The 22,413-nt window shown below is 34.0% G+C and overlaps 1 long non-coding RNA gene across 1 annotated transcript; it reads left to right on the forward strand.

The window, feature by feature from the left end:
- The first annotated feature begins 12,815 nt into the window (after positions 1-12,815).
- Positions 12,816-15,523, forward strand: LOC149415806 (uncharacterized). The gene is made up of 3 exons (XR_016303663.1): positions 12,816-12,928; positions 14,139-14,253; positions 15,401-15,523. It is a non-coding gene; the product is annotated as an uncharacterized LOC149415806 (long non-coding RNA).
- The last annotated feature ends 6,890 nt before the right edge of the window (positions 15,524-22,413 follow it).

The raw sequence follows: 22,413 nt of genomic DNA on the forward strand, positions 1-22,413 counted from the left end.
ATCGCAACTACTCCTTCTCTCCTAAGTCTCACAGTGGAGAAAAACCTTTTTCATGTTCCGTGTGCAACTATGCGTGCTATCGAAAGGATTATCTGAAGAGCCACATGCTGACTCACATTCGAGAAAAACTTTTTTCATGTTCCCTTTGCAACTATGCGTGTAATCATAATGGTCAACTGAAGAGCCACATGCTGACTCACAGTGGAGAAAACCCCTTTTCATGCTCCGTATGCAACTATGCATGTTAACGAAAGAGCGACCTAACTAGGCACATACTGACTCACAGTGGAGAAAAACCTTTTTCATGTTCCCTGTGCAACTATGCGTGTTATCGAAAGTGGAATTTAAATATCCACATGCTGACTCACAGTGGGGAAAAACCTTTTTCATGTCCCGTATGCAACTATGCATGTTATCAACAGGGTAAACTGAAGGTACACATGCTGACTCACAGTCGAGAAAAACCTTTTTCATGTTCCGTGTGCAACTATGTGTGCTATCGAAAGGATTATTTGAAGAGCCACATGCTGACTCACAGTCGAGAAAAACTTTTTTCATGTTCCCTTTGCAACTATGCGTGTAATCATAATAGTCAACTGAAGAGCCACATGCTGACTCACAGTGGAGAAAAACTTTTTTCATGTTCCCTGTGCAACTCTGCGTGTAATCGAAAGGGGAATTTAAATATCCACATGCTGAATCACAGTGGGGAAAAACCTTTTTCATGTCACGTATGCAACGATGCATGTTATCGAAAGAGCGACCTAATGAGTCACATGCTGACTCACAGTGGAGAAAAACCTTTTTCATGTTCCGTATGCAACTATGCATGTTATCGAAAGAGCGACCTAATGAGTCACATGCTGACTCACAGTGGAGAAAAACCTTTTTCATGCTCCGTATGAAACCATGCATGTAATCGAAAGAGCGACCTAACGAGTCACATGCTGACTCATAGTGGAGATAAACCTTTTTATGTTCAGAGTGTGACTATGCATGTTGTCGACAGGGTAACCAGAAGATCCACATGCTGACTCACAGTGGAGAAAAACCTTTTTAATGTTCCGTATGCAACTATGCATGTTATCGAAAGAGCGACCTAACGAGGCACATGCTGACTCACAGTGGAGAAAAATCTTTTTCATGTTCCGTGTGCAAATATGCAAGTTGTCAAAAGGTTCAGCTGAAGAGGCATATACTGACTCACATCGTAGAAAAACCTTTTCCATGTTCCCTGTGCAACCATGCGTGTTATCGAAAGTATTATCTGAAGATCCACATGCTGACTCACAGTGGAGAAAAACCTTTTTCATGTTCCTTGTGCAACTATGCATGTTATCACAAGAGCAACATAACGAGTCACATGCTGACTCACAGTGGAGAAAAATCTTTTTCATGTTCCGTGTGCAAATATGCAAGTTGTCAAAAGGTTCAGCTGAAGAGGCATATTTTTAATGTTCCGTTTTAAACATTTCATTATAGCAAAATGCCCATCCAAAGACCCACTTGCTGACTCATAGTGGCGAAAAACCTGTTTTATTTTCCATAAGTCCACATATTAATGTTTTAAAAGGCAATCTTTTTCTTGTTCCTTGTTCATCTATGGATGTTCTCAAAAAGCACATCAAAAAGCCACATGCTGACTCACAGTGGAGAAAAACCTTTTTCATGCTCCGTATGCAACCATGCATGTAATCGAAAGAGCGACCTAACGAGTCACATGCTGACTCATAGTGGAGATAAACCTTTTTCATGTTCAGAGTGTGACTATGCATGTTGTCGACAGGGTAACCTGAAGAGACATATGCTGACTCACAGAGGAGAAAAACCTTTTTCATGTTCCCTGTGCAACTATGCGTGTTATCGAAAGTGGAATTTAAATATCCACATGCTGACTCACAGTGGGGAAAAACCTTTTTCATGTCCCGTATGCAAATATGCATGTTATCAACAGGGTAAACTGAAGGTACACATGCTGACTCACAGTCGAGAAAAACCTTTTTCATGTTCCGTGTGCAACTATGTGTGCTATCGAAAGGATTATCTGAAGAGCCACATGCTGACTCACAGTCGAGAAAAACCTTTTTCATATTCCCTGTGCAACTATGCGTGTTATCGAAAGTGGAATTTAAATATCCACATGCTGACTCACAGTGGGGAAAAACCTTTTTCATGTCCCGTATGCAACTATGCATGTTATCAACAGGGTAAACTGAAGGTACACATGCTGTCTCACAGTCGATAAAAACCTTTTTCATGTTCCGTGTGCAACTATGTGTGCTATCGAAAGGATTATCTGAAAATCCACATGCTGACTCACAGTCGAGAAAAACTTTTTTCATGTTCCCTTTGCAACTATGCGTGTAATCATAAAGGTCAACTGAAGAGCCACATGCTGACTCACAGTGGAGAAAAACTTTTTTCATGTTCCCTGTGCAACTATGCGTGTAATCGAAAGGGGAATTTAAATATCCACATGCTGACTCACAGTGGGGAAAAACCTTTTTCATGTCCCGTATGCAACTATGCATGTTACCAACAGGGTAAACTGAAGATACACATGCTGACTCATAGTGGAGAAAAACCTTTTTCATGTTCCCTGTGCAACTATGCGTGTTATCGAAAAGGTCAACTAAAGATCCACATGCTGACTCACAGTGGAGAAAAACCTTTTTCATGTTCCGTATGCAACTATGCATGTTATCGAAAGAGCGACCTAATGAGTCACATGCTGACTCACAGTGGAGAAAAACCTTTTTCATGTTCCGTATGCAACTATGCATGTTATCGAAAGAGCGACCTAATGAGTCACATGCTGACTCACAGTGGAGAAAAACCTTTTTCATGCTCCGTATGCAACCATGCATGTAATCGAAAGAGCGACCTAACGAGTCACATGCTGACTCATAGTGGAGATAAACCTTTTTTATGTTCAGAGTGTGACTATGCATGTTGTCGACAGGGTAACCTGAAGATCCACATGCTGACTCACAGTGGAGAAAAACCTTTTTTTATGTTCCGTATGCAACTATGCATGTTATCGAAAGGTTCAGCTGAAGAGGCATATTTTAAATGTTCCGTTTGAAACATTTCATTATAGCAAAATGCCCATCCAAAGGCCCACTTGCTGACTCATAGTGGCGAAAAACCTGTTTTATTTTCCATAAGTCCACATATTAATGTTTTAAAAGGCAATCTTTTTCTTGTTCCTTGTTCATCTATGGATGTTCTCAAAAAGCACATCAAAAAGCCACATGCTGCCTCACAGTGGCGACACACCTTTTTCATTTTCCAAGTGCACTTATTTAGTTTGTCGGAAAGGCCATCTTACCTATATATAAGATATATACTGGACATTAGATGGATCACGTGCTGACTCACAGCGGAGAAAAACAATTTTTCTTGTTCCGAGTGCAACAATGCAAGTTATCAACAGTGTACCTTGAAGAGAAAAGAGAACTTACAACTAAGAAAAAACTTTTTGGTTTTCTGGCTGCACTTATTCATGTTCTCAAATGAAAGATTTTAAAATACACCTGCACACTTACAGTGAAGACTAGTTGGTTTCATATGCAATTATGCATTTTCTCGAAGAGACTCTTTGTTTGGCCCCTTTTTTTATTTCTTGTGTTATTATTCATCTTCACGAAAACTATTTACACAATAAATTTTAGTTATAGATATGATGTTTCACCAGAGAATTTTCAGTATATAAAATGTGTATCATTTGTAATGGTCAAAATATTTATTACCTTTCGATTTTAATTTTTAATTTTTAAATTTTAAAATTTATTCCGAATCGCATTGTAAAAGATTTGATTATTTTTTAAAACTTAAATGTACGAAGTATGCGTAAAAAAGATAATTATGTCTTACCTACTTCTTAGACGAATATCAAAATATATATGAATATGTGAACAATAATAAATTCAACTATTTATTCTAATAATATTATTACACTTCTAAATTATCTGTCAAAACTATAGAATTATAGGAGCAGCTATTAGTGCGTTCTAGAATATTTTCTTTTTTGTTTACCCTACGGAGATCGCACCTTGTACCTACTAGAATTATTTGGTAAACACAACCGCTATGTACTTCAACCGCTCGAGAACGTACTACCTGGGCAAACAGGAAAAAGTTCCATTGATTTGACTGATAACGATTTTTCACTCAGATATTTTAAAATGTAAGTATTTTTCTCCGTACATAACAGAACCGACATAATTTAACTTTTGAAATTTGTTGTCGAAATGCCTTCATGCAATCATACATTTCGTTACGTGCTTAAAGCAGATATAATGCTATAAAATCGTTTTCAACAAATTCGTTAATTTTTACACTTTGACAATAGTTGTTAAGATTATTCTGGTAAAAGCTATTGCCAATTGTAGAGAAAATCAGGAGGAACTGTCTGCGGCACGAAAATGAATTAAGTATTGATCCTGTGTAATGTAGTAAAGCAGGGAACAGAAAACAGTATTGTGGGGTTTGTAAGGGCTCCAATGCCAATTTTATTCGAAAAAAACTAAAACTTTTTCTTCCCAAAAAAAAGTTGAAAGATTCTTGTTTCTGTAATTATTAGTAGTAAATACAGATAACTACTTATTCGTTAACATTTTAATTTTAATATTACTTTACCAACCGTATTTGGCGTTGTTCACCGTAGTTAACATTTGATCTCAGATATTACTGAAGATTTAAAAACACAAATATTGCTATTTTCTTCAAGACCTCTTTTAGACCCTAAATCCTAATAACTCGGTTTATCTATAAACATTAATTTTTGATATCCTTGCCGAGTTGACAGTTAACAATTAATAAGATAGTAATGTGTTTGCCCAAGTTTTCAAAGCAATTTTAAGCCTTATGTATAAAGAAATTGTACAAAGGACAGTGTCCAAATCGCTTGAACTAAATATTAATTTAGAAACCATATTTTTTTTAATTTTTGTACATGTTTTATTGTGTTTTGTTCTCAAGGTTGCGGACTTCCCACAGTCAACAGGTTGAAGATCTGCTATCCCCTTAGAGTAATATACTCTAAGGCTAGCCCTATAATAGGTATATACAATGCCCAATTGTTTTCTCAACTTTTTTCACAAAAATGTCGTTTTTTCCTGTTTCCAAACTCTATTCAAACCGCGTTGTTAAACTTATCATCCCATGCCTGTGATGGTTATTGGTAAGTACTAATGCATATATTCATCGCTATTCATTTTGGTAACGGTCGTTATTCCGGTTTAGTTAGAGAATCATGGGTCGTTTTCTTTGTCACACATCGGAACTTTTAAACTGTCAATTTGACGTAGGTATACCTATTATTAGATAAGTATTGCAAAGGCATTTATTAAAAAAGTCACTTAAAAGCAGAATGGCGGTTGACATGGTAAATAAATATAGATTTATCCGACGATAAACAAAGATTCATTAAACCGTTGTCATAACTTCAAGTTCAAAATACCTCACAATTTACATTATTAATTCCCTATATGTGTTTTGGCTACGTTACTTTTGATTGATTTTCGAAGCGCAATCAAATATTAACATCCCGTTCAAATTAGAGTTCTGTTACAACTGTTTCATTTTTTTTTGGCTAAATTATTATTTTCTAATATGTGTTTTGGCTACGTTACTTTTGCTTGATTTTATGGTTAAATATTAACATCTCGTTCAAATTAGAGTTCTGTTATAACTATGTTCTGTTTCAGGTATATTTTTTTGGCTAAAATCCAAGGTTCGTAGAAAATATTTTTAACAAGGTAAGCTCATTGTGGGGGTAATCGTGACCTAGATGGAAGCCCATTTTCCACTGGGTGATTTGAATGTACTGTAATAAAAGTGACAGAATCCATTTGCAATGATTTATTTATAATGCGTTGGTAATATTATACTTATTATTATGTTAAAATTAATGCTCGGAATTAAATGGTAAAATCCCAGGAAATTTGCAGTGTTATTTATGCAATGATGATGTAGAATTGCGGTAATTTTTTAGCGCCTTGTACATATTTTCTTTGAGAACATTCAAATTTTCAAATAGAAAATCTCATTCAGCAAACTATCATGACAAGGACTTGATAGGGAAAGTGTTGGGAATAATAGTATTTATATAAAAAGATGCACTTGGTGGTAGATACTCTCAGCATTGCCTTCAGTAATTCAGGCATCAGTAATGCGAAGGCCAAGAGTAAACAATAAGCTTGTCGGTGTTGAATGGTGTAGTTTTCAATTCTCACTTTCGACTAATTATTATTAGTTATTCTGTGTGCCCACTAGCATGGAGCGACATTGCAAAAATCAAATCTCGGTATTGTAATAGCTGCCAAAAGATGCTTCATGTCATTCATATTCTCGTAAAAATACTTAAAAAAATCTAAAGTTATGTCTTCATTCAACAACCTAGCGATTTTGTAACGTAAAAAACGTAAATTTAGCCTTTTTTTCCCAAAATCTGAGTACAGTCTCAAAAATATAAAATAATATCCATTACTTTCAATTGCATTTACCTTATTGAACATTACATGTTTTATAAAAAAAAAACACTGCATATATTGCTGTTAAACTAGTGAGTTTGTGAGCGCTGTGGAGGTGGGGGGGATAATTTCGCTCCTATTGTTTCGTCGCAGAAACTAGATGCGACTTGCATCTAGTTTCATTTCGGCTACCGCTGACCGTAGACGTGTTAGAATCCTTGTCCGATTAAATTATAACACATATAATTGTTGTGAAAATGAATGCAAATTACACGAGAAGCAAAATTTTATGTCCAATATTCGGGGCACCAACTGAAATGAACTCTCAAGTGTTACCTACTGTCTCAGAAGTGATTAAACATTATTTGTTCTTACGATATGAGCGTAATCTTAACTCTACAAAAAAAAACGTCAGTATTCGAAATAAAAAGTGTTATATCTGCAATTGTTGAAGGAATTTGGAAGCGCGCTTCTATTCCCATTGTTTCACACAATCGAGTGATGAAACTGATCCAAGATCATTATAACGAATACTTAAAACTTAAAAATTGGCCAAAAAAAGTGTGCATTATTATGTTAAGTTAAATTCTTTTAAAATCGAAATGAATAAACTTTTCGATATTGCTTCATGCAAATGTAACAATCTGAATATGTGTTCCTACGAAAAGACGCTCAAGGTACCCACCAAAGAACAAGCATTCCTTCAAGACCAAAGATCCTCAAGAAAAATGATGCTGGGAGCAATAGATACCGACACAACAAAAAAAATACATCGGAAAATGAGGATGCAAGCTCGTTTATCTGAACTTGCTTCGAAGGTCAGCTCATCTACAGCATCAGCGACAAAACCACGTCAACCCTTTTTTGATGAAAACCAATCATTTTTTTCACATTCTTCGCAACCTCCAGAAAATTCCCGTATGATGTTAAAACTCCCCACTTTGGCCAGAATCTGCGATCAGTATGGTTTGTAAGACAGGTCGGCTGTTGCAAGTGCTACATTACAAGATTTTGGCATAGTAACCGAAGACGTCTCTAAAATGGTGATTGATAGGAGCAAACTCAGACGAGCTAGACAAACGTGTCGCACTTCTTTAATAAAAACATGGCAGATGTCGTCGGAGTCAACAAAAATTCGAGGTCTATATTTCGATGGAAGGAAGGATAAAACACTGTCTCAGGAAAAAAATAGGGGATAGATATCTTCGGAGAACGATTTCAGAAGAACATTATTCCATTTTATCTGAGCCGGGATCTCAATATGTTGGACATGTTACACCATCATCAGGAACTGGCAAAAACATCGCAAAGAGCATGTTACACCATTTAAAAATGAACGGTTTTAATTTGAATGATTTATCAGCGATTGGATGTGATGGGACTGCTGTCAATACAGGCAAAAAATGGAACTATTAGATTCATGGAATTGGAATTAGGTCATCCGTTACAATGGTTTATCTGTCAGCTGCATGCAAACGAACTTCCCCTTCGCCACTTGTTTCAACACTTAGATGGTGCTACAGCAGGACCTAAAGGGTTTTCAGGACCTATTGGAAAACTTCTTTCAAGCAGCTCTAAAAGCACCGTTATAAATTATTCACCAATACACTTTGAGATGCACAAACTCAACGCAGAGGAATTGAAAAATTTGAGCACGGACCAAAAATACTTGTACGAAATATGTTTTGTAGTTACAACAGGTCACTGCCCACCAAATTTAGCAAACCGTCATCCAGGTAGTATTTGTCACTCACGCTGGTTGACGACAGCAAACTCAATACTTCGATTATATATAAGAACAACTAACCCTTCAGTGAACCTAAAAATTCTTGCTGAATATGTTGTTAAAGCATATGCTCCGACATGGTTTGAGATAAAGAGGCACCCGTCGTGTAAAGATGGGGCATTACATGTTTTTACCATAATAAAACTCACCCGATATTTGAGCACCGATCTACGAGATATAATTAATCCAGTAATTCAAAGAAACGCCTATTTTTGCCACCCGGAAAATCTGCTACTATCCATGATAATGGATGACAACCTTATTGTAAGAGAATTGGGTTTGAGACGAATATTAAAGGCGCGAGATAGATTTCCGAGTCCATCTGTTGTTAGAGACTTTATTATTCCAACAATAAACTTTTCAGCAAGTAAATATTACGATATTATCAACTGGCAGGAATGCGAAGTTACACCGCCACCGATACTATCCGAAATCAGTAATGACGACCTAGTCAAAATGATAAATAATTTCGGTGAAGAAAAGGACAGTTTTGAATTTCCCAGATTTCCCTGCCACACTCAAGCAGTCGAGAGGTGCATCAGATTAGTTACCCAGGCATCGTTGTCTACAGTTGGGCCTGAAGCAAGAGATGGATTCATTCGGGCGACAGTAAAATCTAGGCATATAATGCCCGAATTTCACACCAAATCTCATTTCAAAACACGATAAATATTATAAAACTTCGATAATGTTTAAAAAAATTCTCTTTGTTAAAGTATTTTATTTTATAAAAAAAATGTTTCTCAAAAACACGAAAAAAAAACAATAAAAAATCAATAATCCTCTTCAAAAAACCAAAAATAGACCCCGCCTTGAAACTATAGTAATTTTATTTTTATTTTCACATGTGTTAAGCACCTTATTAGCTATAAAACCCCTAATAAAATTGTATTTTTGCTATGAATATCGCTTGTTTATAATGCTTGGCAGAGTTTTCAGCGACTTTTTTCATACAATTTTTTTCTAAATATAAATGTGCTGGTTGTTGAATAAAGGAATGTTTCAATCGAGTTGATTTTTTTAGACGAAAGAGATGTTATATAAAGGCAACTTTTTTTTGCTATTACAGTACTGGAATCTTTAAAAAAAAAGTCCCATACAACGTCACTCCACCCTAGTGCCCACATAATATTATATACCAACATTATTTTGTTAGAAGCGTGAAGTATAGATACACCATAGTATAAGTAAAACAGTGTTGTCGCCTGATGGCATTGCCATTGCACTGAATTGATAATGTTAATTCAATTACTTTCCTTTGTTTGAGGTAATAACATACCAAATACATATGTCTCAAAGGAAAGGGTGTTTTCTGATGACCGGATAACTCATCAAAATGACAACTCAACAAACCTATAAAAAAATGTTAAAAAGTTATGAAAATTGATGAAACAAAAACTAGGTTAAATGGGTTACATATGTAACTATTAAACCTTGTTTTTATTTAAAGTTTATTTTAGTTATTAAATTGTGTTGAATAGTCATTTTGAGGAGTTCTTACAATACTATTTCTTACCAAGCATTATATTGTAAGAAATAATCAATGGATAAAGACAGAGGCTTTTCAATTCACCTTCATTTCAATGATTGAATTATTACATGATCACTAATTTGTATATCATAAAATTCCATTAATATGTTATTATGAAAAAGTAATACCTAGTTGTATAAAATATATTATAATAATGTCAAATCATTAACCAAAGGATCTCTATCTTTAAACAATACAACGAAATAATGTGTTCCTCTACATCACTGAACGGATTTAAACTTATGACACACATAAGTTTTTAGATTCTCACGGCCAAAAGCATTTTTGTTGTTTGTTTTTGGGTTGTTATGCCGTGTTGCGCTAACTCCTTCTTTAGCCGACGTTTCGGACAGCGTTGCAGTGTCCATCATCAGGGCAGATCCGGTAGATCCGAAGATGTGGATCACATCTTCGGATCTACCGGATCTGCCCTGATGATGGACACTGCAACGCTGTCCGAAACGTCGGCTAAAGAAGGAGTTAGCGCAACACGGCATAACAACCCAAAAACAAACAACAAATATGACACACATAGTTCAATTTTTAGAAATGTTTTTGATATTACTTACTTACATTACACAATAAAGGAATAAATGTAACACCCATTTGTACATGGGATTTGATTAACATATTTAAAACTGTAAATAGTATAGTTTTAAATACAAATCAAAGATCTAATAAATCTTGTTATTCTTAATTCAACTTTATGCTGTATACTTACATTGTACTTTTAACTATATTTTCATTTCATGTCAATGGCACATGTCGTGCCGCTAGTATTTAAATAAAATTAAAAAAAAACCGTGGATAAATCTTTTTTATCACACTAGCGACTCGTCCACTATAAAACTGATCCATGGTACAATTAATATAATGAATCTTATTTGTTTTCATTTAAGTTCAAGATCCTTGAAAATATATTTTCATATACTTAATAATTAATTCCTTTAATTCCTTGAAGCACTTCGAAACTCTAACTTTAATACTATGCGATACATCTATTCATTTCTTATTCGGAGATATAAATCTAAATGGGTTTAATAAACAAAATAATATCATAATATCGTATGAAAAGCTGGTAAGTATTATTTTATTAAGTACTTAGATGTAGTAACCAGAAAGGTTGTAGTAAATGAACAAATGAATCTCACATGTATAGAATGCGAAGTATGTATAAAATATGGCACTAAGTATTTAGAAGAACACTCTGAAGTAGAAATTGTATGGACAAAAGATCTCCAGCGGTGGATTCAAATAATATAAAAAGAGATTCAGGGGATTTAAATTGAATTTATTTAAATATTGGGAAGTATTACTTGGATAGTTAAACTTATTGGGAGAATGTAGATGTTTTAATGAAACATACGTGCTGACCTAATTAATATGATTCCGGGTTACACAAGTTATAACTACTGACGTACTAACAAATCAGGCGGGGGCATTGCGCTGTATTTTAAGAATAATCTGGTATTTTTAATCAAAACTATTAGAATCTTATTATTTTGAAAATGTTTTTGGAATAATTACTTTTCGAAATAAACACAGACTAACTATTTTAGCAGTTAATCAACCCCCGAATCTTAGCAAACAATCGTTTACCAGGGAAATAGAATCTATTTTGACAGATTTCATAGGTTCACGTGAAAATATATTGTTATTTGGGGACATTAATCTAAACTGGACGAATTCTCAAAATGCTGTTGTTCCTTCCTATGAAAATATTTCTGCTAGCAATTATTTCGTCAAATGCATAGATGATGTGAAACGGGAAGAAATTGTGTACGTGTAACACGATTGTGTATAGATCACATTTACGCTAGGTACAGTAATTTCAGATCGCAAATAATTATTTCGGAATTGTGTGAAGAATTCGCCAAATCAATCGGCTTTGGAAATGTCAATGGCAAGTCTTAGAACAGGTTGTTTTGAAGAATTTCAACAATTAATCAAATATCAACGTTTATTTCATGTTATGAGAAAGTCCTTTTCAAGTTCTGTTATAATTTCGTTATACAGAACTGAAATAATAACAGAACATGAAAAAATCTTTCACAGATCTTAAAAATTTTAAATTTGAAAATTGAACAGTTTTCCAACTCTCCAAAAACAACCCGTCCTTGCATTCATAATTTGTATCTTTCACATTGCACATTTTAAACATAAATACTTTATTATTTTAACCTAATTAGTAATGTAGGGTGTTATGTCACAGAATGCCTATCGTGAAGTTTTTATTAAAAGTGAGTAAGCTAACAGACGTTTATAAGATAGGTACTTGCCACGAATATTCCCCATATGTGAGTTGAAAAGAACACATTTTGGGGAAAAGGCTTTAGTCGGACGTAGTCGGAGGCATGACGGTGACCATAAACAAGGTGACAGTTGGTTTAGTGTTGTTTGGCATATTTTTTTTTACTGTACAACAGAATATTTTTTCCAATTACAGTATAATTTTACATATGTCAGCATTTAGCTAGGTGACTCTTCAATAATTGTTTCAAGTCATTTAGAGAAGAGTCACTTACATCCAAATTCTTTGCAAGTTCGTTTAACAGCACACCTCCCCACGTCATGCTATGCTTTGCCAGGACGTCGGTTTTGCCTTTTGGTACTCTGAATAGGTCATGGTATCGACTTCGGCTGTAGTGGTCTGGTACATATAAATGATAGCATCCCAAGAGGAATGGGCTATCGATACAATTTATCCTGATTTTGATAGACATAATAGCTAAACTTGCTTTCCGCCTTTATATTGGTAGTTGGTACCACTAGCGTGGAATGACTCGCGAATTGTGCTGAATATGAAATGTTCTTAAAAATCATTATTCTTAGTTACGATCATTCTTAATAATAACCGTTCTTATTAATTATCATATGATGAATATGCATGTTAACAATATGTATGTGTTCTAAAGTCACATGTTGAAAATGATTTTTTCTTTGAGTTATCTGGTCGCCATGAAAATTATAATAATTGTCTATGACTTCATTCTTGTTTATGCATAACCTATAAATATTTTTGACAAGTGCTAACTAGTGCTTTCTTCTCCGACAGCCGTTTCTTCCTGTTTCCCAACTCTGTTTATCCCGCGTTGCTAAACTTACTATCCCACGCCTGTGATGGTTATTGGTAAAGTAAGTACTCATTTTTATATTCATCGCTATTTATTTGGTAGCTGCCGTTATTCCAGTTTAGTTAGGGAATCATTGGGCGTTTTGTCACAGTAGAATGTTTAAACTGTCAATTTGACGTCTACCGATTATTAGATTAGTATTTAGAAGGCATTTATTACAATTACACAACAAAAAACATATGGGTAACAGATATTTTGTTAAAAGCGGAATGGCGGTAAACATTGTAAATATATATATAGTTTTTCCACGATAAACAACGTTTCTCTTACCGTTGTCATATCTTCAAGGTTTTCAAATATGTGTTTTGGCCACGACTTTGTTACTGTGACAGGATATTCCAAGCGAAACCACATTTTATTTTTTTAATGTTTTTTTTTTTATTCTAGATAAAAGAAAATTACATATTCACTTATTTAACTAGAAAAAACCAATAGATTACATATTAATATATTACATTGCGATTTTATTCACGATCATTGTTTTGTTGACTGAGCATAAAATTGAACAACTTTTTTTTTAAATTTACCTACACTTTTTTTCATTTTTAATTTCGTCTGGGAGGCAATTATATATGTTGCTCCCCTCGTAACCAATGGATTGCTTGCCGTAATGAGTATGTATGGTGTTTAAATGTATTTTATCGTGTTGCCCTGTAAAGTGTGTGTTTACTTGGTACGTTTTAATGATTTCTGAATTTGGATGTATGAGTTTATTATTTATTTTGCATATAAGGAGACATGTATAATATTCATAAAAAGTTTCTTAATGTTAATAGTTTTGTTTTCATGCATAATTTTTCTGTTAAAGTTCTAGGTTTAAAGTGAAATAGTTTTTTGATTGCTTTGTTTTGTTTTACGTGTACTTCATTTATATATTTTTCATATGCATTTCCCCAGATTTCAATCAAGTAGTTTAAATGTGAATGTATGAGGCTATAATATAGATCTTTTTAAATTTTATTTGGTAACAGATATGATATCAGGCTAAATAGGCTAATTAAAGGATTGATTTTATCTTTAATATCTTGAATATGCTGTTTAAAAGTTAGGTGTTTATCATTGTATCAGGATTTGCAGGATGTTATATTCAATTTTTAAGGGTACATAAGGAGGAATTATTTAAAGAGTTGAGCTTAAAATCATGTATCTTGTTTTAATTTTACTTTTGGATTTTTATCATTTTATTTTATTTTAAGAACGTTCTGTTTCAGATATATTTTTGGTGTTAAACCAATAACCAAACTCTACCAAAGCAGACCATGGATCTACTGAAGTCAGATACTATATCCATCAAGACGGAACCAGGTCTCCGGGAAGAAGATGGAGGTGAAATTGCATTTTCAGATTTAGATTTCGACCACCCAGCTGTAACGAAGGAATGCTCGCAATATGCGGAGAGTACTCAGACAGACAGTTTGTTGCATTGCATACGTGTAAAATATAGAACTTTAAATTCGGTTGTCCGGAATCAATATCTCCTTTGAAAAGTCGTGCAAACAGGACACATACTTGTACACAACATCCTTTCTTATAATACATGAGGTGTATTGGGTATTTACCTTAATATGCGTCCTTGCCGGAAAATACCAAAATACAGCACTCATTAAACTTTATTATATTATTCACAATAAGTTCTCGGTTCCTCGATTCTCACCTAATTTCATTTGGGACATGATGTTAACAACACGTATTTATTATAAGTTAAAAATACATAAATATTGATTGGAAAAACAATATCCCATTGACTGAAAAGAATCAAACTCTCTACTACGGGTGCTCTAGAGAAAGTTTTTGTTTTTTTGAAGAATCGGTCACTGAAGCGGACATCTGAGGTCATTTTTTTTATCTCTCATTGACCTCGTTGATCAATGGTATCTGTATTCGTAAAAAAATAGTTTATTATTTTCCAATTTAAAAAAATTCTCGTTTACATCAATTTTACGAAGATAGGCTGGCCCTATCCTGGCGCAATTGGAGCAGTTCGCTCCGGGGGTCGAATACTTAACCTAACACATCGCCCTTGATATTATTTTTGATAAATACCGCGCTACAAAAAAACACAAATCATCATTTTATTGATTACAGTGATATCCTGCCTTGTCGTGTACTAATTGAGACTGTTAGGGCAGTCAAAATTAAACTCGCACCTGGCGCCGTTTGGTTCAGGGCTGGCCATGCAAAGATACATTATATTTATTTAAATATTGAAGACAATATTTGTGATTTCTAAACGAAAATCTGAAACAGAAAAATCAGAAAAGGAAACGGTCACATCTGGGACTCAAACGGTCACATCAAACGGTCACATCGAGTCCCAGATGTGACCGTTTCCTTTTCTGATTTTTCTGTTTCAGATTTTCGTTTAAAAATCACAAATATTGTCTTCAATATTTAAATATTACAATTTGGGGTTTTACTCAATACAGTTATTCCGAAAAATAAAACATTATATTTATCGTCCTTTTTATTACAGGAAGCATTTATGTGGAGACAGTTACCGTAAACGCGGATCTTGGACCCCGACAAGATGAAGCGGGACTTACTTATATGAAAATTGACATAGATCTGCCGGATGTAAAAGAGGAATGCTTAGAACGCTTTGGAAGAATTAGCAAGGCAGCAGGTAAAACTAATTTTTCACTGTAAACTTGAACGATTCGGACTCTCCTATTTTTTTTAACCTTTCTACGAACTCACTTCGCTTATTTACTCTAAGTTTAGAAAAAATGTGTTTAACTGAGTCATTTTCACCCATGTTATTTTTCAAATTTGTCGACAGATCTTCAGACGCTTTTTGTGGAAAAGGGATTCATTCCTCCACATCGCAACTACTCCTCCTCTCCTAAGTCAAATTTTGCAATAAACGTACGCACCCATGAAAGAAATAAATATTTTTACTGTACCGGTTGCCACTATTCATCTTCTCGAAAGGGAGATTTAAAGAGCCACATGCTGACTCACACGGGAGAAAAACCTTTTTCATGTTCCTTGTTCAACTATGCATGTAATCATAAGGGTCATTTAAAGAGCCACATGCTGACTCAAAGTGGAGAAAAACCTTTTTCATGTTCCACTTGCAACTATGCATGTAATCATAGGAGTAATTTAAAGAGCCACATGCTGATTCACAGTGGAGAAAAACCTTTTTCATGTTTGGAGTGCAACTATGCAAGTTATCAAAAGAGTAACCTGAAGACACACTTGCTGACTCACCGTGGAGAAAAACCATTTTCTCGTTCCGTGTGCAACTATGCATGTAATGCAAAAGGTCAGCTGAAGAGGCACATGCTGATTCACAGTGGAGAAAAACCTTTTTCATGTCCTCTGTGCAACTATACATGTTATCAAAAGGGTCAACTGAAGATTCATATGCTGACTCACAGTGGAGAAATACCTTTTTCATGTTCCTTGTGCATTTATGCATGTTATCAAAAGGTTCAACTAAAGAGTCATATCCTGACTTACAGTGGAGAAAAACCTTTTTTATGTTCCGTGTGCAACTATGCATGTAATAAAAAGGGTAATTTAAAAAGCCACATGCTGACTCACAGTGGAGAAAAACCATTTTCATGTTCCGTGTGCATCTATGCATGTTATGGAAAGGGTCAACTGAAGAACCATATACTGACTCACAGTGGAGAAAAATCTTTTTCATGTCCCGTGTGCAACTATGCGTGTTGTCGAAAGGGTCAGCTGAAGAAGCACATGCTGATTCACAGTGGAGAAAAAGCTTTTTCATGTTCGGAGTGCAACTATGCAAGTTATCAACAGGATAACATGAAAAGACATATGTTGATTCACAGTGGAGAAAAACCTTTTTCATGTTCCGTGTGCAACTATGCATGTAATAATAAGGGTAATTTAAAAAGCCACATGCTGACTCACAGTGGAGAAAAACCATTTTCATGTTCCGTGTGCATCTATGCATGTTATGGAAAGGGTCAACTGAAGAACCATATGCTGACTCACAGTGGAGAAAAACCTTTTTCATGTCCCGTGTGCAACTATGCGTGTTGTCGAAAGGGTCAGCTGAAGAAGCACATGCTGATTCACAGTGGAGAAAAAGCTTTTTCATGTTCAGAGTGCAACTATGCAAGTAATCAACAGGGTAACCTGAAGAGCCACATGCTGATTCACAGTGGAGAAAAACCTTTTTCATGTTCCGCTTGCAATTATGCATGTTATCGAAAGGGTCGACTGAAGAGCCATATGCTGACTCACAGTGGAGAAAAACCTTTTTCATGTTCCTTGTGCAACTATGCATGTTATCAAAAAAGCGAACTAAACGTACACATGCGGATTCACAGTGGATAAAAACATATAAAACATTTGTTAGAACACATGCTGACTCAGAGCGGAGAAAAACTCCCGTGTCTTGTTCCGAATGCAACTATGCAAGTTATCAACAGTGTACCTTGAAGAGAAAAAAGTGACTGACAGCAGAGAATTTTTTTTTTTAATTATATGGCTGAAGTGAGATTTGAAAAAACGCGTGCGCACTCACAGTTTTTTTTCATATGCAATTATGCGTTTTCTTGAAAAGACTCTTCGACTGAACACTTTTCTTCTTCCTTGCGTTAACATTCACCTTCATGAAAACTATTAATATCAACAATTATATCAATTACTAGAATAAATTCTAGTAATTGATATTATATGTTTCACCAGAGAGTTTTCAGTATATCATTTATTTTTTAAATTTAATGGCTTTTCACCCCAAAGGAATGTTCTAGCCAGTGTCAAGTCATGTTCAATGTGAATTTGTAAGTAGTGTCATATATTGTTTTTCTCTTTGTTTAGTTTTTTTTTTTTTTTTTTCCCACATAAGTAAGTGAAATATTTACAGATTTAGATGTAAGAACTAGAAAACCACATTACATAATAATATAATACAAAAAATACCTGAGGAATTAACTATACAAGATGTCCATTTTTGGAGAAGCAAAATAATTAATTAATAACTTGTTAATATGTATCTAATCACGAACGCGATCAGATACATATTTAAATATAAGTAAGTGAAATATTTACAGATTTAGAAGTAAGAACTAGAACACTTCATTACATAATAATATAATACAAAAAATACCTTAGGCATTAACTATACAAGATATCCATTTTTGGGGAAGCAAAATAATTAATTAATAACTTGCGAATTTGTATCCAATCACGAACGCGATTAGAAACACATTTACTAGTTGAAACAATTGATAATTAATGAATAAACTAGTATAATTTATTGTACTTAAAAATAAACAAAGCAAACTACATAAATATATGAAATTAAACATACCAGCAAGAGTAAAAATGAGTATGTACAATTTAGATTACAAATTGATAAAATTAGAATAATTTTATAGTGGTCAAAATATTAATAATCTTGAGATTTCTTTGAATTCGTTCTAAATCGCTTTGTAAATGATTTGTTTTTTTTTTTATCTTAAATGTAACTTAAATGTCAATGTATGTGTAAAAAAGATAATTATGTCATACTACTAACACGAATATCAAAATATAATTATATGAATATGTGTACAGTAATGTATTTAATTATTTCTTCAAATAATATTTATACGTAATTGTAAAAAGCATTCACTTTGTGGCTCATCATAATTTATAATAAAAACACATAAATTTGTTTTTGACCACTATAGTTTTATTTTCACTCTACCGGTTTCGGAAGATCCCTTCCTTCGTCAGGAGAATATTTATTCAGGAGAAGTTTTAAATATTCTCCTGACGAAGGAAGGGATCTTCCAAAACCGGTAGAGTGAAAATAAAACTATAGTGGTCAAAAACAAATTTATGTGTTTTTATTATAAATATTTTTACACTTCTAAATTCACTCTCAAAACTGTAGAACTTTAGCAGCAGCTACTAGTGCGTTCTAGAATTTTTTTTTTCTATTTCCCTGCGGAGATCGCACCTTGTACCTACTTGAATTATTTGGTAAACAAAACTGCTAGATACTTTAACCGCTCGAGAACGAACTACCTAGACAGACAGAAAAAAGTTCCATTGATTTGTCTTATGACCATTTTCCTCTTAGATATTTTAAAATGTAAGTATTTTTCTCCGTACATAAAAGGTACAGAAATATTTGTTCCCTTACAATACGTAAAGCCAAAGAATTATACTACCGAAACAAACTGATAACAGCAAATTATGACCCTAAAACCGTATAGTCAATTTTGAGGGAAAGTACGCATTCACAGAAGAACAAAGATGATACCATAAAAAAATTACTAATTGATGATGAAGAACTCCACTTCCACGAGAATTCTATACGTATCCTCAATTTTATAAACAAACACTACACTAATATTGGTGTTAGCCTAGCTGAAAATATAAAAACTAGGTTTCCTCTCAGAGATATCCAGGAACCTCAAAACAATACAACAAACATCAGTAATGATAATAACAACAGACATTTCAAATTATATAACGTTACGCTAGAAGATACTAATAAAATAATTCAATCATTAAAGAATAACACAACTACATGACCGGATGGTGTTGACTCTAAAACTATCTTAACACTAAGTCAACAACTACTAAAACCACTCACATACCTAATTAATCTTAGTCTAAAGGAAGGAATCTTCCCTAGCTTACTAAAAAAAGGTCTTATTATTCCAATTTACAAATCAGGACCAAAAAATAATGTAAACAACTACAGACCCATAACGCTACTATATACCATTTCAAAAATTCTTGAAAAAACTATTAAAATACAGCTTCAACACTATCTAGAATCAAATCACATACTCTCGTTGCAAGTAATTTTAAACAATGCGAAAAAATTTGAACAGCAAATTATAATGGGAGATTTAAACATTAACACTATCCCTGACTACCACCGTCAATCAATCGATTATCTATGTCTACTCGCGGAAAATGGTTTCACACAGACTATTAACAGCTTTACTCGTGAACAGGGCTCGAGTAAATCCTGTCTTGATCACATCAATGTAAAAAATATTAACTTTATTGACACTTTTGTTATACACTCAACTATTTCAGACCACTATACAACATTTCTTTGTCTTAAAACAAGCCTCCCACTTCTTCGAAAATTAAATACGTTGCTAAAACTAATTTCAACAATTTAATTGAGGACTTGAGCGCAGAAAACTGGCTAAATGTTCTAGATAAATCAGATACTGACTTAGCAATGAAAGAATTTATTATCAAACTACACGAGTATATATCAAAACACACAAGTAATATAACCGTATCTAATAAACAAATTAAATTCACACCATGGATCACCCTGGGGCTAGTTAAATCGATTCACAGAAGAAATCATCTTCATGAAAAGGCAAAAACATATCCTGAGAATTTGGTATTACAATGTTATTATAAAAAGTATAGGAATTTGTGTAAGAAATTAATTACATCGGCGAAAGAAAATTATTATAAAAAACTCATTTACGAAAACAACTGCAATCCAAAACGTTTTTGGGATACCTTTCGCAACATAACCAAATCCAAAATCAATAAATCTTCTGAAATAAAATCGCTATACATTAACACATCAAACTCTGAAGTTCCCAAAGATATGGCAAACTTTGCAAACAGTTACTTTTCATCTGTGGGTGACACACTTGCGAAAAAAATTCTCGATAAGTGTAAGAAATCAGAAACCGCTCTCGCCAATTTAACTATCCCTAGGATCGGTCACAAAATAGACTCAATCACAACTTCAACTAACGAAGTCATGAAGATAATTGACGACCTTAAGTCATCAAAAGCATGTGGTCCCGATAAGATTTCAACAAATCTTCTAAAAATCATTAAAGTATACACAGCCATACCGATTGCGTTCATTGCGAATCTAAGCTTTAAATCTGGGAAATTCCGTAACCATTTAAAGCAGTCAATTGTCATTTTACTGCATAAAAGTGGGGACAAATCACTGATACATAATTATCGGCCTGTTTCCTTGCTCAACTCTGTCTCTAAAATTATGGAGAAAATTGCAAAGAACCGTCTCATCCATTATCTCGAAAATAACAACATCCTTTCTAGTAGACAATTCGGCTTTCGCAAAGGTTTAAGCACTGAAAACGCCATCGCTAATTTGACAAAAATCATCTCTAATAATCTAGATAAAGGTAGTAAATGCATTGCACTTTTTTTAGATCTAGCTAAAGCGTTCGACACTATCTCGCACAAAATTCTGCTGAATAAACTACAGCGAATTGGGATACAGGGTCAAATTTTCAAGTGGTTGGTTAGTTACCTAGAAAACAGGAGCCAAAGAGTGGATATTAACGGTACTCTAAGTGATCCAGCCAATATTAAATATGGCGTACCGCAAGGAAGTACACTAGGTCCCATATTGTTTAATGTTTATATAAATGACTTATGTAATACTTCATTTGCAGACCACATTATTACATTTGCTGACGATATAGTACTTTTATTCGAAGGCAAAACCTGGAATGAGTCTTGCAGTAAAGCTGAATTTGGCATTTATAAACAAAGTTAAACAGTGGCTAGATAGTAATCTCCTCACTCTAAACTCGGATAAAACGAAATTCATCTGCTTCAGTTCAACTCAAGCGGGTCAACCACAAGAAATTATTAACATTAGGATACACCATTGTTACGACATTATTACATGTAAATGCAATACCTTAGAATGTGTGGACAATATAAGATACCTAGGAATTATCATTGATAAATTTCTGAGATGGGACAAACACATAGCCTTTACTTCCACAAAGGTCAGGAAACTTACACATCTGTTTATAGCAATAAGAAATATTCTATGTCTAAATGATTTGAAACGAATTTACTTTGCAATGTGCAATTCCATATTAGACTATGCTTCCTTAGGTTGGGGAGGTTGTGCTAAAACCATACTCGATCCCTTAGCTAAATCCCAGAAATCGCTTATAAGAGTCATACTGAAAAAACCTTTCAGGTCCCCAGCGATTCATTGTTCGCAGAGTTTCATGTTCTTGATGTAAGACAATTATACATGAGGAAAATCATATTACATACTCAAAAACAGAGGCACTACTTAGCTTCCGTAAACCACTGTCATAATACAAGACATGCAAAAAAAAACCCAACAGTTCCACCCACCACTTCCTCATCTTTAGCACAGAGACAATTCTCATACTTAGGCCCTAAACTGCTCAATCTCATACCTGATGCATGGAAGGCAAAGAGTACTAATATTCTGCGTATGCAGGTAAACAATTGGCTTCTGGTCTTGGGGAGAGCTGAATGCGAGAATATGCTAAAAAACAGTAATTGAATTGTAAATTTTGTTTTTCTTTACATTCTTCTTTACATTTTAATTTATATTGATATTATATTAGCATTACAGGAACTGTATTTTTACATAAAGAAAGTTCGAAAATTGCTCAATTCTTCGTGATATTTTTCCTTAAAGGAAAAGTTCCTTCTTTACTTTCATTTTTTATTTATTTTTCATTTCCTTGTTTTATCTATTAATATTTCTTTAGTTTA

The sequence above is a fragment of the Hesperophylax consimilis genome, chromosome 17 (genome assembly GCF_061612785.1).
Source record: "Hesperophylax consimilis isolate HC1 chromosome 17, BYU_Hcon_1.0, whole genome shotgun sequence".
Lineage (NCBI taxonomy): Eukaryota > Metazoa > Arthropoda > Insecta > Trichoptera > Limnephilidae > Hesperophylax > Hesperophylax consimilis.